General features: G+C 44.8%; 1 protein-coding gene and 2 pseudogenes across 8 annotated transcripts in view; 2 read left to right on the forward strand and 1 right to left on the reverse strand.

Annotated features, from left to right (window-relative positions):
- Window positions 1-14,200, forward strand: part of APH1B (aph-1B gamma-secretase subunit) — a 45,387-nt gene that overhangs the window by 15,070 nt on the left and 16,117 nt on the right. The window lies entirely within an intron of this gene.
- Window positions 144-4,869, reverse strand: LOC149123142 (emopamil-binding protein-like pseudogene; annotated as a pseudogene).
- On the forward strand, window positions 4,218-8,963 carry LOC100357658 (pumilio homolog 3 pseudogene; annotated as a pseudogene). Its single transcript, XR_016218229.1, has one exon. The product of XR_016218229.1 is annotated as a pumilio homolog 3 pseudogene (transcript).

A 14,200-nucleotide genomic window follows, 5' to 3' on the forward strand; every position in this document is an offset into this window, starting at 1 on the left:
ATGGGGAACAATTAAAAACAGCTGTAAAAATGTACATTTAAACAGGTTATGTTAAGAAATTAAAATTTTCCCTATATTGCCATTTGATTAAAAAATAAAAATGGAAACAACAAAAATTTGCCACCTTATAAATAAACCTGAAACAGGTTGTTCAGGAATAAGAATGCAAAAAAAAAAAAAAAAAAGTTAAGCCTGGAATGTATAATGTTTCAGTCAAACAAAAAGGTTTGATCCATTCCAGCTCATAAACTAATATAATAGTGTTTATGATTTTGCAAATTCACCAAATCTTTTCCCCTACATTGGTGGTTTTGTGATGGATTCTCTTGAGTTCTACCCATGATTGCCCTAGTAACAGTCCACACACTGTTAATGAATACCAGATAGACCCAAAAGTGGATTCAATGGCTGGTGTTGAGGTTGGGGCTTCCGAGCAGCCACTGAGTGAGGAAGGTCATCCAGCCACTGTACAGCTCGCGCATGCACAGGGAGATCTGCAGGGGATGCCAGTAATATTTCTCTGTAGCATGGATGAGGAACAATGCCAGATCCCCATCCAGGACAAGAGTCAGAATTTCCCAAGACAAATGGTTGGATCAAAATAAAGCCATCTTTTATCCACTTTGTCATATTCTTTCCATAAAGATCCAATCAAGACGTCAGGGTCTGCAACATTTCCTACCAAAGACAAGTAGACAAAAGGGGCTTCCAGCACCAGGGAATCATAGCAGAGCCAGGCGAGCACCCCGTGGCCGGTCTGTCCCCTCCTGCGGCCCCAGCACAGGTCCAGTACACCGTCTCCACCAGCAGCAGCGAGTGACTCACCGTGGCCCCAGCTTCCACCCTGTGCCAGTGCTTCCTGCTCCCAATGCACAGGGAACCTTGAGGGAGGGGAGGGAACAGAAAGTAAATAAATCTTAAAAAAAAAAAAAAAAAGACTAACAATAGTATTAAAATAGAGATTTGGTTCTCAAGATGAAAAAACATTTAGGCAAAATAATTTCCGTAATTCTGTGTGGAACCTAGGTTTATTACTCTGAATTGCCTCCTTTATACATTAGGAGAAAAATGTCTAACTAGTACTCAATAAAAAACAGTATCTGGTACTTTATCTTTTAAACATCCCCAAAGCTTTTATAGATTTTTTTAGGCAATGTTCTTTTTTTTGATAACATATGCTAGTCATTTTATTTATTTGTAATAGGAAACTTTTATTTAATAAATATAAATTTCAAAAGTACAACTTTTTAATTACAGCGGTTCTTCCCCCCATAAGCACCCTCCCACCCGCAAACCATCCCATCTCCTACTCCCTCTCCCATCCCATTCTTCATTAAGATTCATTTTTGATTATCTTTATATTCAGAAGACCAACTCTATACTAAGTAAAGATTTCAACACTTTGCACCCACACAGCAGCAGCTTTACCTTCTATGCTACAGCGCCATCCCCTCTTTCTTTCTTTGTAAAATATTTATTTGAAAGTCAGAGTTATGGGGCTGGTGCTGTGGCACAATGGGTTACTGCTGTGGTCTGAAGCACCGGCATCCCATATGGGCACCGGTTCGAGAACCAGCTGCTCCGCTTCCAATCCAGCTCTCTGCTATGGCCTGGCAAAACAATAGAAAATGGCCCAAGTCCTTGAGCCCCTGCACCCACATGGGAGACCTGGAAGAAGCTCCTGGTTCCTGGCTTTGGATTGGCACAGCTCTGGCCATTGTGGCCATTTGGGGAATGAACCATCGGAGGGAAGACCTCTCTCTCTCTCTCTCTCTCTGCCTCTTCTCTCTCTGTGTAATTCTGACTTTCAAATAAATAAATAAATCTTAAAAAAATAAAGAAGAGTTACAAGGAGAGAGAAAGAGAGAGAGAGAGAGATCTTCCATCAGCTGGTTGACAGCCCAGAAGGCCACAATGGCCCAGGCTGGCCAGGCTGTAGCCAGGAGCTTCATCCATGTCTCCCACATGGGTGGCAGGGGCCCAGACACTTGGGCCACCTTCCAGTGCTTTCCCCAGGTCATTAGCAGGGAGCTGGATTGGAAATCCAGGACACTAACTGGTACCCATATGGGATGCTGGTGTCACAGTTACCCACTGAGCCACAATACCAGCCCTGAATTTCTCTTTGTGTAGCATTTTAAGAATAATCTCTACAACCTGGCAGTTTTTTAAAATGTGAAACTTTAAAATGAAAATCATGAGGGCAGTGCTGTGGCCTAGTAGGTTTAGCCACCTCCTGCAGTGCTGGCATACCACATGGGCACCAGTTTCAGTCCCAGCTGCTCCACTTCTGATCCAACTCTCTGCTGATGCTCCTGGGAAAGCAACAGAAGATGGCCCAAGTCCTTGGGCCCCTGATACCCATGTGGGAGGCACGGAAGAAGCTCCTAGTTTTGTCCTGGCCCAGCCCCAGCTGTTTGGGGAATGAACCAGTGGATGGAAGATCTCTTTTTCTGTCTCTGCTTCTCACTCTCTAATTCTGTCTTTCAAATAAATAAATAAATAAATAAATCTTAGAAAAACAAAAAAAAAATCTTTGTAAGCCTGACTATCTCAGTACGTGTGTTACCAAATACCAAGGTGGCAGAGAAAATATGTATAACATCTCTTAATGATACAAATAAAATAACTGACAATAGAGTTTAATCCAAAATTTTTTCTGGATTGATCATAATCCTTATTTCTTATAATAAGTTATCACAGCTGCCACAGTGTGATATGCTGTTCCTGTATGCTATTTCTGTCATCAATTTTGTTGTCAAATATATATTTTTTGTTATTTTTTTAAAGTTTATTTATTTGAGAGATTGAGCTACAGAGGGAGAGACAGAGAGAAAGGTCTTCCGTATGCTGGTTCCCTCCCCAAGTGGCCTCAACAGCCTGTGCCAGTCTGATCCAAAGCCAGGAGCCAGGTCTCCCACGTGAGTGCAGGGGCCCAGGGACTTGGGCCATCTTCTACTGCTTTCTCAGGCCACAGCAGAGAGCTGGATCGGAGAGGAGCAGCCAGGATGCTGCTGCCATATGGGATGCTGGTGCTGCAGGCAGCGGCTCAGCCTGCTACCCCACAGCGCTTCCCCTTGTTTTCTGTTTTCTTTATAGCAATAGGGTATTAGTCTTTCTTTCAAGCTACTCAGAAGACGGAATAGAAAGTTTTTCTTCTTGGAATGTCCTTTCATGAAACCTTGGGCTATGGCAGACTCTAGTAGCCTGTGCCGTATTGTAAAGTATGCATGTCACAGGTGTCAGTGTAGAACTACCTCAGTGTACTGTGTCATAATCTGGCTGAAAGAACGACACAGGCTGTGGCTCTAGCTAATGTTCCCGAGGATATGTTCCAGACCACCTTCTGAGTCACTGGTGTGTCTTTCCTCACCATGGGTGTGTGGCCAGTCTTTGTTCCTCTGCTGACGGCCTTTTGGTTCAAGGAATCAAATGTCTTCTACACTGTTCTCTGTAGGCCTTCTTTCTTCTTCATGTGTGAAACAACCCTTATTTTCTTCATCCTCTCCTGCCTTTAATTTTTGCAGTTTTGAGGGGTTCCATTTTTTTATCTTAAATTTCAGAGGTTCTCTCTCTCTCTTTTATTTATTTATTTTACTTTAGAAGTAGAGTTACAGACAGAGGGAGAGACACAGAGAGAGGTCTTTAATCCACTGGTTCACTTCCCCCAGATGGCCGCAATGGCTGGAGCTGTGCTACTCTGAAGCCAGGAGCTTCTTCCAGGTCTCCCATGCAGGTGCAGGGGCCCAAGGACTTGGACCATCTTCTACTGCCTTCCCAGGCCACAGCAGAGAGCTGGATTGGAAGAGGCGCAGCTGGATTAGAATTGGTGCCCCTGTAGGATGCCAGCGCTGCAGGCAGAGGCTTAACCACTCTGCCACAGTGCCGGGCTCACAGACGTGTTTTTCCATAGCCATGATAAGCAGGATACTACTCTGTGAAGATGCTTTGTGTTAGACAAAGTCACATATTTCAGACATCATCCAGTATTGTATGTTTCTTTTCTTTTCCTTTTTTTGAAAGTCAGAGTTAGAGAGCTTCCATTTACTGGTTCACACCCCAGAACAGGGTTAGGCCAGGCCAAAGCCAGGAGCCAGAAGCTTCTTCTGGGTCTCCCATGTGGGTGCAGAGGTTCACATGCTTGGGCCATCCTCTGCTGCCTTTCCAGACAGACTAGCAGGGAGCTGGGTCAGAAGTGGAACATCTGGGCCATATGGGATGCCAGCACTGCACATAGTGGTTTAACCCACTGCACCACAGTGCCGGCCTCCAGAATGGTGTATTTCTATGTTTAACCCCGTAGGAATACGGGTGTGTGTGTGTGTGTGTGTGTGTGCGCACCGCATACAAAATTTATCACTTCAAAGTGAATAAAACCAAGCCATCTTCACCTTTCCTGCTCAGTTTAGCCTTCTTCATCAGTCACACCTTGATCCCGCATTGCTCTGTAACTGTGCTGGGGAGAGGTGCTGGTGTTTAGCAATTGCTGACCTGTTCTGTGCTGACTTCACCCCAAGGGTGCTCTTCACTCCTGGGATCGCTTGTCTGCCTCTCCACCCCTCTTCTAAAGAGAGTCAGAATGTTCACGTCACAGCCACTGCATTACACAACTTCTCGGAGAACTGTTCATGTTGTAACCTGTTTCCTTAGTGTACGCACATTTTCCCAACACTATTCCTGGAAGATTTTACTTCCCAGAACCTCACTTTTCTTACTGTATGCGTAAGTATTTGGAAATCTTGGAATTCTTTTGAGCAGTTAATCAACCTTAAAGGGTAGACCCGTTGGATTTGATGACCTTTTTCATTTTTCTCGAGTCATCCTTAAAGACTTACGCTTGGATATTTTTTTCTTGAGATTAAAGCCCATTGTTTCAGGTGGTAAACTGGTTTTTCATCTCTAGTGGGGCTTTCTCTTCACATTTAGAGGAGCAGCAATTTGAAAAACTGCTGACTTCTCGTCATAAATTCAAGAGGAACAGAAAGACAGTGGGACAGCAGTTCTGAGGTGTGCAGCCCTGCGTTCTCCCTCATCTTAGCTGGTACAGTCCCATCCTTCCAGTTGCTTAGGCCACTTATTTCTCTGGGATAATTCTGGGTCTTTTTCTTTCCAACTACAGATCATACCTCAATTTCCAGTTAAATCCTCAAGTCCTTACTTGGGGGCTTGGTTTTGCTTTATACGTGGTGTCAGGAGTAGGTGGTTTCAGAGCAAACATTTAAAGAAAAGGTAAATCTGATAGGACTGAAACTATTTCAGACCAGAGACCGACATGGCAAGGTCTTAATTCATTTCCTGATGTCCAAGAAGCATTAATGGGAAGTAACAGCATCCTGAGAGCCCCCATCCACTGCCTGCAGCCTGAAGGTCAGCTCCCCTGAGCAAATTGTACCACAGGCTCCTGCAAGCACTGCCTGGGGCACCATGCTCCCAGTAGCAACTGTAGCCAATGAGTTTTGAATAGTTTTAGCACAGCACTTTGGGGACAGTAGTTAATACAGGAAGTTTCAAATGTAGTTTTTAAATAAAGATTTATTTATTTATTTGAAAGGCAGAGTTAGAGAGATCTTCCATCTACTAGTTCACTCAACAAATGGCTACAACGACTGGAGCTGGGCCAGACAGGAGCCAGGAGCTTCTTCCAGGTCTCCCACTTGGGTGCAGGGTCCCAAACACTTGGTCCATCTTCTGCTGCTTTCCCAGGCACATTAGCAGGGAGCTGGATCAGAGGTGGAGCAGCCAGGACTCAAACTGGCACTCAGAATGCCAGCACTGCAGATGGTGGCTTAACCCACTATGCCACAGCACTGGCCCCTCAAATATTTCTTAATATACCACATATGAAAAACAAAAGAGCTGCGTTTCTCCAAAGAGCCTTCCTAGGATCAACAAGCAGGAGTTAGAGCAGGGTTTCTCAGCCTCAGCACCCTTGACATTCGGGGCCAGGTAATTCTTTGTTGGAGGGGGGGTGTTGGGGTGGGAGCACTGGGTGCTGCCGTGCATAGCATAGGATATTTAATAGCATCCCTGGCTTCTATCCACTAGATGCCAGAAGTATTCTGCTCTGGGCCCCCAGTTGTAATAACCACAGATGTCAGTAAACATTTACAGACTGCCGGGGCGAGGGGTGGGGTGGGCAAAATCATCACAACTGAGAATCACTGAGTTAGAGGGAAGGCAGACTTGATTTTGGTTTCAGAAGGAACTTCCACAGCAGCTGTTTAATGAAGTAAGGTCCTAAACTGCAGGCATTTGAAGTAGGATTGGTGTTTTCATTGCGTAGGGAGACTGGATGGGACAAATTGAAGGGAGCTCCTAATGCTGACTCTCTAAGAGATGAGTTAATTTGAGGAGAGTGTCTCATCATTCTTCAGTGTTTGCTGGGGGGACTTTAAACATAAAGTCATACCCTTTGCATTCCATTCAGCTCATAAACATGCTTTGGTAATGTTCTCATAAGTATAAAATGGTAAGTGCTGTTTAAACACCCGCAGTCATTTAAGTTGCTTTTGGGACATGTTCTTTATGATCTTGTTAGTATTAAGGGACACCACTGCACCTTTCTTACTGCCATGTAAAATTTGAGTTGGTTTCAAAGGGTATTTTTTTAATCTTGGAGAATATTATTTGTTTGGTTTTATGTATAATAATAAACCAGGTCACAGAATTGCCTTACAGTTTTTAAAGCAAAACATTCAAGTTAAATATCCATTGGGGAAAGTCATTTTCAGAAATATTAGCTAGTTCTGGGACCTCACTCCTACTCATGCTAGATGATTGGGGATCTCTTAAGAAATGTTGAGGGTTTCTGGATCTGCTGCTGGTGCCCGACTTTGCCCCACGTGTGGAAGTTGGCTATAATGGAAGTAAAGGGGAAAAAAATTTCACAAGAAAGAATACAAAGCCATCGCAAGAAAAAAGCAGATTTCCTAAAAACAGCGATTCTGGTTCTTCAAAGACATTCCCAAGGAAAGTTACTAAGGAAGGTGGACCTAAAATCACATCAAAGAACTTTGAGAAGAGTGCCACAAAACCTGGGAAAAAGGGTGTGAAGCAGTTCAAGACTAAGCAACAAGGGGACAAAGGATCGAAGAACAAATTTCAGGCGGCAAATAAATTCAGCAAGAAGAGAAAATTCCAGTCGGACAATAAAAGTGATGAATCAGCAGCCAAGAAACCCAAATGGGATGACTTCAAAAAGAAGAAGAAAGAACTGAAGCAGAGCAGGCAACTGAGTGATAAAACCAACTATGACATTGTTGTTCAGGCAAAGTAGATTTGGGAGATCCCGAGAAGAAAAGACTGTGACAAAGACAAAAGAGTAAAGTTAATGAGTGACTTGCAGAAGTTGATTCAAGGGAAAATTAAAACTATTGCATTTGCACATGATTCAACTCGTGTGATCCAGTGTTACATTCAGTATGGCAATGAAGAACAGAGAAGACAGGCATTTGAAGAATTGCAAGGTGATTTGGTTGAATTAAGTAAAGCCAAATACTCCAGAAATATTGTTAAGAAATTTCTTATGTATGGAAGTAAACCACAGGTTGCGGAGATAATCAGAAGTTTTAAAGGCCATGTGCGCAAGATGCTGCAGCATGCAGAGGCGTCAGCCATTGTGGAGTATGCCTACAATGACAAAGCCATCTTGGAGCAGAGGAACATGCTCACAGAGGAACTCTATGGAAATACGTTTCAGCTTTACAAGTCAGCAGATCATCCAACTCTGGACAAAGTGTTAGAGGTACAGCCAGAAAAATTAGAGCTTATTATGGATGAACTGAAACAGATTCTAACGCCAATGGCTCAAAAGGAAGCTGTGATTAAGCACTCGTTGGTGCATGAAGTATTCTTGGACTTTTTTACCTATGTACCCCCAAAGCTCAGATCAGAAGTGATTGAAGCTATCCGGGAAGCGGTGATCTACCTGGCACACACACACGATGGCGCCAGAGTGGCCATGCACTGTCTGTGGCATGGAATGCCCAAGGACAGGAAAGTGATTGTGCAAACAATGAAATCTTACGTTGAGAAGGTGGCTAATGGCCAATACTCACATTTGGTTTTACTGGCAGCATTTGATTGCATTGACGATACTAAGCTTGTGAAACAGATAATCATATCAGAGATTATCAGTTCCTTGCCTAGCATTGTAAATGACAAATATGGAAGAAAGGTCCTGTTATATTTACTAAGCCCCAGAGATCCTGCCCATACAGTACGAGAAATCATCGAAGTTCTACAGAAAGGAGATGGAAATGCACACAGTAAGAAAGATACAGAGATCCGCCGACGTGAGCTCTTAGAGTCCATTTCTCCAGCTTTGCTAAGCTACCTGCAAGGACACGCCCAGGAGCTGGTGCTAGATAAGTCTGCGTGTGTGTTAGTGTCCAGCATTCTCGGATCTGCCACCAGGGACGTCCAGCCCACCATGGCTGCCATCGCCACCCTGGCAGCAGCACCCCTGCATCCTGGCGGCAGCGACGGAGAGCTTCATGTTGCGGAACATCCTGCAGGACATCTGGATCTGAAGTGGTTGATAGAGCAAGACAGAAAGATGAGAGAAAGTGGAAGAGAAGGTTGCTTTGCAAAAGCACTGGTAGAGCATGTTGGTGTTAAGAACCTGAAGACGTGGGCCAGTGTCAATCGAGGTGCCATAATCCTTTCCAGCCTTCTCCAGAGCTCCGACCAAGAAGTTGCAGGCAAAGTCCGAGCTGGATTGAAAAGCCTGATTCCCACGTTGGAAAAAAACAAAAACGCCAGCAAAGGAGTGGAAATTCTGCTTGAAAGATTGACTGCATAGATGGAGAAAGTGAAGAACAAAGCGGGATTATTTTTCCTATCTTCTGTTTTCCAAGTGCAGAGTGACAGGGCCCAACTTGTTGGTAATTGGGTGCTGTGTATAAGCTGCTTCTTTATATAAGAATCTGTTTATAAAATTATTTTTTAAATTAGAAAAGAAATGTTGAGGGTTTCTGCAGCCAGAGAGACAGAAAGTCTCCCTCTTCAGAGAATCCTGAAACCCCACATCTTTCTGTTCTTAGAAAAATGAACCAGAAGCTCATTTGTGTTCATGTCCTTCCTCTGGACTATGAACACTGAACCTTGGATTGTTAGAAGGCTTTCTCTGGCCACTGCTGCCACCACCCAGCAGCACCTCTTAGCTGTCTCAGCATGAATTAGAGATGCTCTGATGTTGTCAAGGGAAGCCAGATAGTAGCGATTTCCTTGTTCTCAGGGATCCAGTACGAGCATCAATTGCTATTTTAGGTCATTGTTTTTGCAAGGATGGAAAAAGTAGACATCAGGAATGATGGAGAGAGGGACAAGTGTGAAAATGAGGGTACTTAGGAATCTATGTGCTAGAGTGCTTGGGGTATATTCATAGCCAAGTAGAAAATGTGTCCTCTTAGCTTGTTTAGAAATATGTTGGATTGTGGGTTCTAGTCCCGGTCGGGGTGCCGGATTCTGTCCTGGTTGCCCCTCTTCCAGGCCAGCTCTCTGCTGTGGCCAGGGAGTGCAGTGGAGGATGGCCCAAGTACTTGGGCCCTGTACCCCATGGGAGACCAGGATAAGTACCTAGCTCCTGCCATTGGATCAGCGCGGTGCGCCGGCCGCTGCGGCCATTGGAGGGTGAACCAACAGCAAAGGAAGACCTTTCTCTCTGTCTCTCTCTCTCACTGTCCACTCTGCCTATAAAATATATATATATATATATATATATATATATATATATATATATATGTTGGATTGAAACATTCTCCCCCAAGAGAATTTGGCTTAGAAGACTTTTTTTTTTCTTAAAGATTTTATTTGTTTTTACTTGAAAGAGTTAAAGAGAGGCAGAGGCAGAGAGAGAGAGGTCTTCCATCCACTGGTTCACTCCTCAGATGGTTGCAATGGCTAGAGCTGCACCATTTCAAAGCCAGGAGCCAGGAGCTTCCTCTGGGTCTCCCACTGGGATGCAGGGGCTCAGGGACTTGGGCCATCTTCCACTGCTTTCTGAATGTTCCAAAACATTAGAAATTATGGGAGCCCCTTTTATTGATCTGGATTGTAGGCTAACTTTGATATTCTTTTAGCTTAGAGAGATTTTTTTCCCTACTGTTAAGAAAAATACTAGAACAAAACTAATTTTAGGGTTAGATTCATTGTAAGACTTTCATAACTTTAGGAACACAAGTTGAAAAAGATTTAGTAATTATGAGGTACTAATCTGGAAATACTATTAACAAATATTTGTAGTTGGACTTGATTCTGTTTCCTACTGAGAAGTATCAAAGATATATGTAGCTGTAGCTGCATGTGTGTAGCAGAATAGCGCAGGTGTCCTGGACTCGGTTTCTGCGTGACCTCTTCCTAATTGTAGAGGAGATACAGTGCACTCAGTGCTCAAGCACAGCACCTGTGACAGTAAAGGCTTATGATGACAGTTGAAACCAGCCTGAAAGCAACGCTGCTGTATACACATGCAGTCAAGTAAGAACATAGAGTATTTTAAGAAGTGCCTGAGGGACCCCTTTCAGATACTGTGTTAAAATGGTAAGCTGAAGGATGGCGCAAGGTTCCATGGACTGTGTTTTGTGCACTCTGATAGCTCCAGTCCCTGCAGCGGTGCTTGGCTCACCCTGAGTAAATACAGGTGCTTGTATGGAATGATGGAAGAGGGGAGGAAGAAAATAAATGTGTGAGTAATACAAAGTCAGTGGAAGAAATAATCTATGAAAGTGAAGAATACCTTTTTAATATATGGCCAAGAACCAAGGAAACTTAGAAAAATGTGGTGTTCCTGTTTACCTCATGTTCCTATCTGATAGTGCAACTCACTAAGGACCCTGGCTGATTCATCTTTGAATCTGCAGATCATAACACATAGTAGCTATCATTTATTGAAAAGCTATGGTTTTCAGTAGCTATAGGCCTTGTGGTACAGCATTACTGATTAAGCTGCTTCTTGGCAGCCCATATGGGAATGCCAGTTAGAGCCCCAGCCACTCTGTGCTTCCATTCCAGCTTCCTGCTGATGCACCTGGGAGGCAGTGGGTGATAGCCAACTACTTGGGTCCCTGCAACCCATGTGGGAGACCCAGATGGAGTTCTGGCTCACGGCTCCAGCCTGGCCTAACCTTGTCTCTTATAGGCATTTGGGGAGTGAACCAGAGGATACTGCCTCTCTGTCATTCTGCCTTTCAAATAAATCCATAAACAAAAATCTTTTCAGAACTGGCATTGTGGTACAGCAGGCTAAGCCACCACTTGCATCATTGTCATCCCGTAGCAGAGTGCCATTTCAAGACCCAGCGGCTCTGCTTTTGACCCAGCTCTCAGCTATTGTGCCTGGGAAAGTAGGAGATGGTTGGGAGACATGAGTGGAGTTCTGGACTGCCAGCTTCAGCCTGAACCTGCCCCACCCACTGCAGCCACTTGGGGAGTGAACCAGCAGATGGAAAGTCTAGGTCTTTCTTACTCTCACTCTCTCTCTGCCACTCTGCTTATCAAACAAGTAGTTTTTAAAAATCTTTTTAAACTATGTCTACAGTTGGGGCCAGCGCTGTGGTTCAGCGGGTTAAAGCCCTGGCCTGAAGCGCCAGCATCCCATATGGGCGCCGGTTCTAGCCCCAGCTGCTCCTCTTCTGATCCAGCTCTCTGCTATGGCCTGGGAAAGCAGTAGAAGATGGCCCAAGTCCTTGGGCCCCTGCACCCACGTGGGAGACCCTGAAGAAACTCCTGGCTTCGTATTAGCCCAGCTCCAGCCATTCCGGCCATCTGGGGAGTGAACCATTGGATGGAAGACCTCTTTCTCTGTCTCTACCTCTCTCTAACTCTTTCAAATAAATAAAATAAACCTTAAAAAAAAGTCTACATTTGGGGCTGGATTGTGGCATAGTGGGTAAAGCTGCCGCTTGTGAAGCAGGTATCCCTATGGGCACCAGTTTGTGTCCCAGCCGCTCCACTTCCCATCCAGCTCCCTGTAACAGCCTGGGAAAAGCAGCAGAGGATGGCCCAAGTGCTTGGGCCCCTGCACCCATGGGGGGACCCCGATGAAGCTCATGGATCCTCGCTTTGTTTTGGCCCAGCCTGGGCCATTGTGGCCATCTGGGTAGTGAACCATTGGATGGAAGATGTCTCTGTTTCTCCTTTTCTCTCTAACTTTGACTTTCAAATAAATAAATATATTTTTAAAGATTTATTTATTTATTTGAAAGGCAGAGTTACACACAGAGAAGGAGAGGCAGAGAGAGAGAGAGAGAGAAGGGTCTTCCATCCACTGATTCACTCCCCAGTTGGCCACAACGGCTGGAGCTGTGCCGATCCGAAGCCAGGAGCTAGGATCCTCTTCCAGGTCCCCAACACGGGCACAGGAGCCCAAGGACTTGGTCCATCCTCCACTGCTTTCCCAGGCCACAGCAGACAGCTGGATCAGAAGTGGAGCAGCCAGGGGTTGAACCAGTGCCCATATGGGATGCTGGCACTGCAGGCGGCGGGTTTACCCACTATGCCACAGTACTGGCCCCTGATAAATAATCTTTTAAAAATGTCTACAAGTAGAAAAAGCTGCAGCTTATCAACATTGTTTTTTTGCCATAACCAGGTGAGGCATTTTCCTTATTTGAGAAATAATGGAAGTAGAAGTTCAGACAGTGTATTTATTTATTTATTTTTAGTTTTTATTTAATGAATGCATTTTTTAAAGATTTATTTATTTATTTGAAAGTCAGAGTTACACAGAGAGAGGAGACACAGAGAGAAAGAGAAAGAGAGAGAGATCTTCCATTCGCTGGTTCACTCCCCAGATGGCCTCAATGACCGGAGCTGCGCCGATCTGGAGCTGGGAGCCTCTTCTGGTACTTCCATGCAGTTGCAGGGGCCCAAGGACATGGGCCATCCTCTATTTCTTTCCCAGGCCATATCAGAAAGCTGAATTGGAAGTGGAGCAGCCGGGACTTGAATCGGCGCCCATATGGGATGCCGGCACTTCAGGCCAGGGCATTAACCCGCTGAACCACAGTGCTGGCCCTTAATGAACGCATTTTTTCATAGATACAGCTTTAGGAATATAGGGGTTCTTTCCCCCATACTCCCCCCAAGCTCCCATCCTACCTCCCTCTCCCTCTCCCATCTCCTTTTTCATTATCTTTAGTATGACTTTATATACAGAGGACCAATTCCATGCTAAGCACAGACTTCAACAATTTGCACCCCCCCACACACACACAACATGAAGAGTACAGTTTGGGGAGAAAATTTGTAGTCAGTTCTCATGTTACAATTCATTAGAGACAGAGGTCCTACATGGGGGAGCAAGAACACAGTGAATACTGTTGTTCCTTTAACAATTAACACTCTTTTTTTTATGATGTCAGTGATCATCTGAGGCTCTTGCCAGACAGTTTAAATAGCTTTCCCAGTGCCACACAGTGGAGCTGGGAATCCAACTCAGGATTGTCTGACTTCAGAGATACTTTTTATACAGTTACACTTATTGATATTTTTGCAATTCCTTTTTTTTTTTTAAGATTTATTTATTTATTCAAAAGCGTTACATAGAGAGAGAAGGAGAGGCAGAGAGAGAGAGAGGCCTTCCATTTGATAGTTCACTTCCCAATTGGCCACAGCGGCCAGAGCTGTGCCAATCTGAAGCCAGGAGCCAGGAGTTTCTTCCAGGTCTCCCACATGGGTGCAGGGGCCCAAGGACTTGGGCCATCTTCTACTGATTCCTTAGGCCATAGCAGAGAGCTGGATTAGAAGAGGAGCAGCCGGGTCTCGAACCGGCGCCCATATGGAATGCTGGCGCTTTAGGCCAGGGTGTTAATCCACTGCACCACAGCGCCAGCCCCTGACTTCAGAGATACTACACATAATCCTCAGGCCAGACTTTTGAGATGTGCACTGAGTATATATTGAATATGTTGCTTTCAATGGAGAGGTTAAATGTCAGGAAAGAATTCACTGAGGAGAAAACATTTGAACTGGATCTTTTTTTTTTTCTTCTTCTTCTTCTTTTTTTTTTTTTTTCCGACAGGCAGAGTTAGACAGTGAGAGACAGAGAGAAAGGTCTTCCTTCCATTGGTTCACCCCCCAAATGGCCGCTACGGCCAGCACGCTGCACTGATCCGAAACCAGAAGCCAGGTGCTTCCTCCTGGTCTCCTGTGCAAGTGTAGGGCCCAAGCACTTGGGCCATCCTCCACTGCACTCCCG

Source organism: Oryctolagus cuniculus, chromosome 12, assembly GCF_051225735.1.
Source record: "Oryctolagus cuniculus isolate XC-2025 breed Fujian yellow rabbit chromosome 12, ASM5122573v1, whole genome shotgun sequence".
Lineage (NCBI taxonomy): Eukaryota > Metazoa > Chordata > Mammalia > Lagomorpha > Leporidae > Oryctolagus > Oryctolagus cuniculus.